Here is a 10,194-nt window from a genome sequence, read left to right on the forward strand (position 1 = left end):
GCTTGCTGTTGGAGGGCCAGGGGCTTCCCCTGGAATCCTCTGCACCCGAGTCTCCTCTTACAAAGCCCTCGCTGCAGGGTTCCCAAGTTCCCTGGTCGGTGCTCCATTAAATTCATACAGCGTCAGCTACTGTTCTCTGGTCTCTTTTTTTAAACGGCAGAACTGTACATCTCACCTTGTGGAAGGTTCCTTCCTCATCTCAGTCCTCTTAAACTTCCATGTAAGATTAGCCCACAATACCAAGGTGGGCGGGGCAGCCTGGGGGACCTGAGGGCCTGAGTGACACCTTCAGACTGAGCCTGACCAGCAATGACCCTCCCACCTCTTCCTTCAGCCCCACTGATCCCTTCGCTCAGGAAGGTGTAAAGAACCAGATCTTTTGTTTCCGTTCAGACCCCAAACAGCCTCAAAACCACAGGACACACACTGGTGATGTTTTGGGCTTTTCACTTTGTTGTCTGCCCACTCCCAACACTCCCACAACCTTGCTTCCAGCTCCAGGGGAAGGAGTGTCCTGCCAACGATCTTTGGAGCATCAGGCATTGTCCCCGCATCCTTTCACTATCGTTTGGGAAGTTCTCAGAGTAATCCTGGGCAGCAGGGGGTCTTGGGAGATGAGGACACTCAGCAGCCATAGTGTGTGTTTTTTTTTTTTAATTTTTTTAAAAAATTTATTTTATTTATTTATTTTTGGCTGCACTGGGTCTTTGTTGCGGTGCGTGGGCTTCTCATTGCGGTGGCTTGTCTTGTTGCAGAGTACAGACTCTAGGCACGCGGGCTTCAGTAGTTGTGGCACGTGGGCTCAGTAGTTGTGGCTTGCAGGCTCTAGAGCACAGGCTCAGTAGTTGTGGCGCACGGGCTTAGTTGCTCCGCGGCATGTGGGATCTTCCCGGACCAGGGCTCGAACTCGTGTCCCCTGCATTGGCAGGCAGACTCCCAACAACTGCGTCACCAGGGAAGCCCCAGAGTGTGTTTTGTTTCCGCAAACCCTGGAATTCATTTGCTTTTCTTGAGCCTGCCGCAATTCACAGCTGGGAAAAGAGATCCAGGACTACAACATCTGTCCAGCTTAGAATAAAAAAGTCACTGCAGATAATTCTGAAAGGCTGAGACTTAAGAAGTGATGATACCAAGAGGGAAAATAATCATTGCCATAGAAAGCCTTCCAGCCTGTCCACACACGTCAACCCAGCTGATTCTCACATGTCTGTCCCCTCCAGAGCCCCATCTCCAGAGCCAGAGCAAGGAGGCGACTGATTATTTGTAAATTCAAACTGCGTAGACTGCCATTCAAAGTAATTGACCTCAAATCTTTTCTTTAATGTGTTTTTAAATCCCTGGGTACAAATTTGCCGATATAACAGTCATAGCAAGGCTGCAAAGAGCTGGAATGAACCTAAAATACTTTTCACACACCTACAGGGTCACTTCAAACCTACCTATCAGCTCTCTATAGAGCCTCACACCTTGATGTTTCAGGGTCTGTGGAGGATTTGGTTGATCGGGGACTGACACAAGCTTTCTCTCACATTTTGAAATTGGCCAATCATAGGGATGATTTCAAGTCAGCTTCATATTAAAGATGTTACAAAAAAAGAATGAGCTAACGCAGAAAGACAATTCCTCCCAACATTGTTAATGCTACATACAATGACGGCAAATGCGATGTCAAAAATCACCTATCGTAAAGATATAAAAATGGCCGACAAGCACCCGGTTCAACATCACTAATCATCAGGGAAATGCAAATCAAAACCACCATGAGATATCACCTCATACCCATCAAGATGACTACTGTCAAAAAAAAATAGAAAATAGCAAGTGTTGGTGAGGATGTGGAGAAATCATGTGCACTGTTAACGGGAATGCAAAATGGTGCAGCTGCTATGGAAAACAGTATGGTGGGTCCTCAAAAAATTAAAAATAGAATTTCCTTATGATCCAGCAATCCCACTTGTGGGTATATATCCTGAAGAATTGAAAACAGAGTCTTGAAGAGACATTTGTACACCTAAGTTCATAGCAGCACTATTCACAATAGTCAAAAGTTGGAAGCAACCTAAGTGTCCATCAGTGGATGAATGAATAAAGAAAATGTGAAATATATATATATATTATATACACAATGGAATATTATTCAGCCTTAAAAAGGATGGAAATCCTATCACATGCTGCATCATGCATGAACCTTGAGGACATTACAATAAGTGACATAAGCCAGGCACAAAAGAACAAATACTGTATGATTCCACTTATATGAGGACCCTAGAGCAGTCAAAATCCTAGAGACAGAAAGTAGAAGAGTGGTTGCCAGGGCTGGGAAAATGGGGGGTTGTTGTTTAATGGGGACAGAGTTTCAGTTTTGCAGGATGAAAAGTTGCGTAGATTGGTTGCACAACAATGTGAATACACTTAACAATACTCAACTGAATACTTAGAAATAGTTAAGATGGTATGTTTTATGTTATGTGTATTTTACCATAATTTTTAAAAAATTACATGTGGTTGCCACCCCACTGTAATTGTCATTGACCATCCAGGAGTGTCCCGCTCAAGTGTGTGTCACCCAGGTGTGCTGAGTCCTTGACTGTATCTTCCTGACCCATGCCCACCATGGTCCCTGGACAGGGTCTGGCAAATAGGTGATCAGCACACTTTTACTGAATGTCTGAGGAAAAGAGGGAGAGAGGGAGGGAGGAAGGGGAAAAGGAATGAATAGAAAATCCACAAAAGATAAATTACAAAAGGACAGTAACCAAAGGAGAAAAGTTTCAGCTTCACCAGTAATCAAAGAAAAGCCCGTTAAAGCAACAATGAGTTTCCATTTCTCACCATGAAATGAGCAAAGATTTTTATTATTATAATTTAAATACTTAATGCTAGCAAGGATTTGTTGAGATGGATAACTTCAGACAGAATTGATACATTTCTATAAGAAATGTAGTGGTACATATGAACAGCTCTTATAAAAATTCGTATCTTTTGACCCAATAATCCCCTATCTAAAAACATATCCTAAGGAATTGATAAGATACTTAGACAAAGATTTAGGGGCAAAGATGCTTATTACAGAGTCATTTATAATAGCTCAAAGACCAGAGCTAAATATCTGGCAAATGGAAAACTCCTGGGTACGAGATGAAAAATTTTGTAGCTACTAAAAATCATATCTTAGAAAAATATTGAATGATGTAAGAAATTGTTACAGTGATATATACATATAGATTATGCATGTAATAAGACTGGTTTTGTAAAAAAAAACACACATTGAAAACAGAGAGGAAATACATCAAAATGTAATGCTTGATTTCTAGATGAGGTGACTAGTATTGATTTTCCTGTACCTTTCTATATCACCTAAATATTCTAAAATAAGCATTTGATATTTTCTAATTAAGAAATACGATTAGAAAACCATACAAATTATGTCACCATCTAAGCATCTAAAAGGGCTCAGGGAAGGCAAAAATGACGAGGCATGGTCCCTGTCTTCAAGCAGCAGACAGCAGGGTGGGGAGACCTCCACCACGATGCTAGGAGCGTTGGTGTGCGGGTGACTGGACAGGGCGAGGGAAGTCTCTGCAGAGGGGCGGTGCTTGGGCAGCCGTGAAGGATTTGAACCTACGTCTCTGCTTCCACTGGGCTTGGTAGTGCTTCCCGCTGCCTCTTCTTCCCTGACATCGCTTGTCTTGGGCGCTCTGTTCTTACGGTGGGTGGACAGTGCTTTAGGGTTTATTCTCTCTGTGTAGGCTCAACTCAGCCAACATAGGATATTCTCCAAGGTTTATCTCCTTAATACCATGGCTGCAGCAGGCTTTCACGTCAGTGCTTATTTAAGGCATCACTTGGCTTGCATACACCCTGGCAAGTATCACTTTGCTCAGAGAGCAGGGGCTAGGAGGTGGCAGGACCCACACTGCCTGAAGGGCCATTTCAACACAAGCCTGGAGTCCCAGGCTGCAGAGCTGGGAGGCAGGTGCCTTGATTGGAAAGTGGGGAAACACCCATAGCGGGGCAGTGACTTGTCCCAGACAGGATGCCAGCTCAGGGCCAGAGCCGGGACTCGGTGCTAGCTTTCCTGACACCCAGGCGGTGTGCACCCTGGTGCTGCTGGAGGGGCATGACCCTCGTTTTCCCCTGGAACACTGGACTCACTGCAGTGGTGCAAAAGGAGACCAGGGCAGGCTGCTGGGAACGTGGGGGTAGGTGGTGGCTGCTTTTAGTACTGGTATGAGAATGATGAAAATTATCTTCGTGTGCACATCAGGGGACCATCTAGATACCTTTTGAAATTTAAAATTGAAAGAAATTGCAACCTAAATACAATATAGCCATCTTCTATTTTGGTTTTATATAGTTTTTTTTTTCTTGTTTATAAAAGAACCACAAGTTCTGGAAGTTTTAGCCAATGCAATAAACAAATCAAAAATGTGAATTATGAGTGGTAGAAATAAGACAAACTAAATTATTTTTAGATATTATGTTTGCTTGCTTATAAAGCCCAGGGGCACTACCTAGAGAACTACTGCAGAGAAGAGAATGACACGGTCAAATGAGCCAAGGCAGCCCCTTGTCTGGCTGCAGACTCATAAGAAGGAAGGATAGGATACAACTATATAACTATAAAACTATAAACATATATATGTGTATATATATGTGTGTGTGTGTGTGTATACATGCATATTAGTTAAGCTAAATATATACAGGTAAGGGCCGGTAGGAATAAGTGGAAATTATCAGGTGCCCTAAACAAAGCTAGAATGGTAACACGAGTGGATGCAGGTGCCTGGCATTTTTATGGGTGCTGGGGACACAAAAGTGGAAGAGAGACAGAGATCCTGCCTTCATGGGACTTGCATGCCATGGAAGGTCATAGATATTAGTCAAAGAATCACACACCATGAAACATAACCATCGGGAAAGTGGTAAGAGGGAAGGTACCCGGGGTTCTGCAAGCATATAGTAAGGGGATTTCACCACGCTGGAGAAGTCAGGAAAGACACAGTTGCCACCTGCAGAGTGAGTGTAACTAACAAGTGAATTAAACAATGAAGAACAGAATCTAAAAGAACTGAAAGAAAACATCAAGGAATGATTTTGGGTAGGACTTTCTTTTTTCTCTTAGTATAATATTAAAGGAAAACATTGCTTGACTTGATCATATCAACACTTAAAGCGTCTTCATGTTGAGAAACTACCACAAAAGTAAAAAGTAAAGTGCAAATTGCAAAAACAATTTGCAATCTACATAAGCAAGAGTTGTCATTTTTTCATATGTAAAGAGCTTTATCCATAAACAAGAAAAAGACACATGCACCTACACATAAATAGGCTTCAAACAGGACAGTTTCACACATGTATGTTAAAATAAGTAAATAAAAAGGCCAATAAACATACAAAATGTTCATCGTCAGTTGTCATAAAAGGCACATGAATTACAACAGTATGTCTTTATTTATTTGTTTTTGCCCATGAGATTGGCAGGGATTTAAATGCTGAGGAATTAAAATGTTAGGAAGGTGGCAGGGAACAGGTGGGAATATAAATTGGTACAATTTTTCTGGAGGGCAATTTGGCAAAATCTATCCAATGCTTTAAAAATATGCCTACTTGCTAATTTCACTCAGAGAATTTACCTTCAATCAATATGCGTTTGAGCAAAGATCGTGTGAAGGATATTCACCCCCAATGTTATTTACAACAGAGCAAAACTGAAAAAACGTTAACAGCCTAACAAAATGAAGGATGGCAGACTACTAGGCAGCCACTGAAATTTACATTGTAAAAGAACCTCATTATGGGGACAAAATGTGTTGCAATATTTGGTTACCTGAGAAAAAAGCAGGTTACACAACAGAAGAATTTGAGTAGGGAGACCAGAGACATGAACTACACGTGTATGGAAACTTGATATATGACCTATGGCCAGGTGGCATTACAAACCCGTAGGGAATAGATGGATAACTCAATGAATGGCTCTGGGGTAATTATTACCCATGTGAAAAAATAAAATGAGAGCGTTACGGCACACCACAGACAAACAAATTCCAGGTGGAAGGACAATCTGTGAAAAGAAACTAAAATTTTAGAAGAAAATATAGCATGATGTCTGTATGATCTCAGGAAGAGAAGAATTTCTTAAAAAACAAAGAGGACATACAAACCATAAAACAAACTTTTGGTAAATACTACAATGTTAAACGTTAAAAAAAAAAAAAAAAAAAAAAAAAATCTGGGGGCTTCCCTGGTGGCGCAGTGGTTGAGAGTCTGCCTGCTAATGCAGGGGACACGGGTTCGAGCCCTGGTCTGGGAGGATCCCGCATGCCGTGGAGCAACCGGGCCCGTGAGCCACAGCTACTGAGTCTGCGCGTCTGGAGCCTGTGCTCCGCAACAAGAGAGGCCTCGAATAGTGAGAGGCCCGCGCACCGCGATGAGGAGTGGCCCCCGCTTGCCGCAACTAGAGAAAGCCCTCGCACAGAAACGAAGACCCAACACAGCCATAAATAAATAAATAAATAAATAAATAAATAAATAAAATTTAAAAAAAAAAATCTGTACGAGACAATAGAGCCAAAAAACGGAAAGACAGCGACAGACTGGAAGGTAATGAATTCAATGCACATAAAAGATGAATTACTGCAGAATGTGTGAAGCAGTGCTGCTCAAACTGGTACCGACTGTCCTGAGTCAATCCCCAGCAAAGGTCCTTCAGCTAAGTCAATAGAATGAGATCGAGTTTGGTTCAGAAGCAAAGGAGAGCTTTATTCTTTGATCATGGAAAGGAGAGGTGCGCGAGCCGGGCTCTGGAGCACGCGCTCTCCAGGCAGGCCCTGGGCGGGGCCGCCGTACAAGGGTCTTGTCGGCCGGGAGGGGAGGGGGCGGGGTTCTTGCAGGGCGGGGCTCTCTCAAGGCGCCGCAGGTGCGCGGCTCACGCTCCAGATCCAGTGCGGGGCGGGCGCAGCCTCTCTGCGCACGGCCCGCCGCCGCCATCTTGAATTGTGGTGTCGAGCACAGCGCTTCTGCCCACGACCCTCGGGCTGAGGTCTCTGCGCGGCCATTTTGCACCAGGAATTCTGGTCTGAAGCGCCGAGTTCGCGGCCTCTTCACGCGGCCCCCTGTGAACAAGTGACACCGGACTAAGCACGAAGGAAAAAAAAAAGGTTAGACTTTATTTTATTACCCAGATTCTATTTTTGTTTCCCAGGAATTGTTAATGGGCTTTGCAGGTGACAAAACTTTGTGCACAGGAATCACCAGGAGATGTTTTGAAAATGCAGGTTCCGGTTGAGCAGGTGTGGGTGGGGCCTGAGAGTCTGCATGTTTAACAAGGTCCCAGGTGAAGTTTATGCTGCTGGACCACAGACCACCTTTTGAGTAGCAAGGTTATAAAGGACTCCTACAGATGACTAGGAAAGAAGAAATAAGCCCGTCCTACGTCCGGCAGAGGGTCTGAGCAGGCAGAGCTCACAAGACAAACCCAGTGAGCCATTACAGCATCTTAGTTGGGATGGGCTTCTGCTGTCACATCGAGGCCCCGCTATAGAAGTTTATTTCTTGCTCATGTAAACGGGGCACATGTCCTCGGCAGGTGAGGGGCAGCGGCGGGGCTCTCCCCTCACAGCCCCCAGGAGCCCAGGCTGCTGGAAGCCCTGCCATCTTCACTATGGGACTTGCAAAGCTGCCCTAGGAACTGGGCAGCTGGAAGAAGAAAAGAGGTTTTTATGGGCCGGACCTGGAAATGGGGAGGACACTACTGATCGCCTTTTACTGGTTGGAACTCTGAGGCCACAGCCGACGGCACGGGAGGCTGGGAAGTGTAATCCACCTGGACCCGGGAAAAAGAGGAACCTCGTTGGGTGACCAGCTAGCAGTCTGCCACACATCTGAAGAGATGCTCAGCTCTCCAGTGATCAGGAAAATGCAATTAAAACCACAACAAGACATCATTTTACACCACGGCATTGGCAGAGCAAAGTATTAGGACTGGACGAGGCGCCATGCGCATAGAATAGTCTCTCCATCACCTCTCCATCCCCCTCACCTGGTTTAAGTTTTTATTCCATGCACGTATTACCCCCAACATACCATCAGTTTACTTATTTATAATGTTTATTATTTATTGTCTGTCTTCCATCTGACTGTCGACTCCAACAGGGCAAGGATATTTGTCTGTTACGGTAATCGCTATAGTCTCAGTGTCCACAGCAATGTCTGGCATACAGCAGGCACTCAGCAAGGATGTGCTGAATGGAGGCGCTCCAGGTGACCTTGTTCCAGTCACCCCAGCCTAGAACCCAGGCGCCTAACATGTGAGAGCGGGGGCCTCCTAGTGACTCAGCCCTCGGCCGTTTTAGACACGTCCAGCCTATAGCTCTTCCCCGCTGAAGCCCCAGGATAAGCCTCCCTGCTAGGTCAGCCCAGATTCCAATCCAAAGTATCCATGAGTATAATCAGTGGCTGTTGTTTACAGCCTCTGAAGTTGTTTTTGTTTATTTGTTTTCTTTTTAATAATCTTTTGTTTATTTATTTTATATTTATTTTTGTCTGTGTTGGGTCTTCGTTTCTGTGCGAGGGCTTTCTCTAGTTGTGGCGAGCGGGGGCCACTCTTCATCGCGGTGCGCGGGCCTTTCACTATCGCGGCCTCTCTTGTTGCGGAGCACAGGCTCCAGACACGCAGGCTCAGTAGTTGTGGCTCACGGGCCTAGTCGCTCAGCGGGATGTGGGATATTCCCAGACCAGGGCTCGAACTCGTGTCCCCTGCATTGGCAGGCAGACTCTCAACCACTGCGCCACCTGGGAAGCCCTGTTTTCATTTTTAAAGTCAGTTTATTAAGGTATAACTTACGTTAACTAAAATTCACCCTTCTATGTGTATGGTTTGGTGAGTTTTGACAAACGTATAGTCATGAAACCACCATCACAACCGATAGATAGAACATTTCCATCATCCCTCAAAGTCCCCTCCTAAGCCACTAAGCTTCGGCTACTTTGTCACACAGCAGTAGTAACAGGGAGCACATTCTCTTGGCTCTATTATGTCCTCGTTTGATGACTGTTTTTCCTGCTCTGGGAATCTCCTCTCTTGGGAGCTCTTGCTAAAGGTCTGTTTTCCTATTAGACCAGAAGCTCTGTGTGGGCTGCATAGTTGTTCCTAGCATAGTTCCTGGCACATAGCAGGTGCTCATTAAATCATTGTTTAGTAAATGGAATGTGATGGAGCTTGATGGTCTGGAGACTCCGGCTTCAATCATGCGTGAGAAAGTGACGTGACTTCTCAGCCTCATGCCGTTTGAATATCAGATAGTCATACTACCCAGCTAAAGGCGAAAGGCACAGAGCTGGTCCAGATAACTCCCTCAGTTATATCTCAATTTCTAATAAATATTTATCGAGCACCTAGTGTGTACTAGGTGTTGAGGATGTGAAGGGGACCATAAGCAGATACGGTCCGTGTGCTCATGGAGTTTACCAGCTACTTGGGGGATCACATGTTAATGCAATGATCACACAGATTACGTGCCCTGGTAAACGATGGTACGTGCCATAGAAGCCCCCCAGTCCTGAGCTAAATGGTTCTGTAATGTTCTCTGGCGCATGAATTGCCATGTTAGAATCGTTGCTCAGGAGGGGAATTGTCTTCTATCATGGTTATTTGCTATCAAGGTTAGGGATGTTCTGAGAATCACCCTGTTTATAATAGTAGTGGATTCTTCTGAAATAAATGTGTGGAAGGCAGAAATGGGCAAAACCAGCAGGCGGTCGCTTCCCTCTAATAATCTCTGGCTTTAAAATGACAAAATAGACCTTTCAGATAAACCCAGCAGCCTCATAGAAGTTGTCCTGAGAATTCAACCTGGGGACACTTGCTTGAGAACACTGGAAATTTCAACTGCCTTCCCCCTACACTTCAGTGACTTTACGGTCAGGGAAGAAGCATACTGTCTTATAAATATTTCCCATTATGGAACTTTCTGGTAAGCTCCTCAAGTAATTTTAGATCTCAGCTAGTTCTGTTCTCCCTGCTGCCCAATACAATATCTTTCCGGGCTGCCGCACAGAAGCGATCTAGGGAAAAGAGAAATTAAGACAATTTCCCAGCGTTGTGTAAGCATTTGCTTGTGAATGCAGGCTGTCCTGCTGTTTGATAAATCAGATATGTAAGGAAAGCACGAGAATCAAAGTTCACATCCAGTT

Source organism: Balaenoptera musculus, chromosome 16 (genome assembly GCF_009873245.2).
Source record: "Balaenoptera musculus isolate JJ_BM4_2016_0621 chromosome 16, mBalMus1.pri.v3, whole genome shotgun sequence".
NCBI lineage: Eukaryota > Metazoa > Chordata > Mammalia > Artiodactyla > Balaenopteridae > Balaenoptera > Balaenoptera musculus.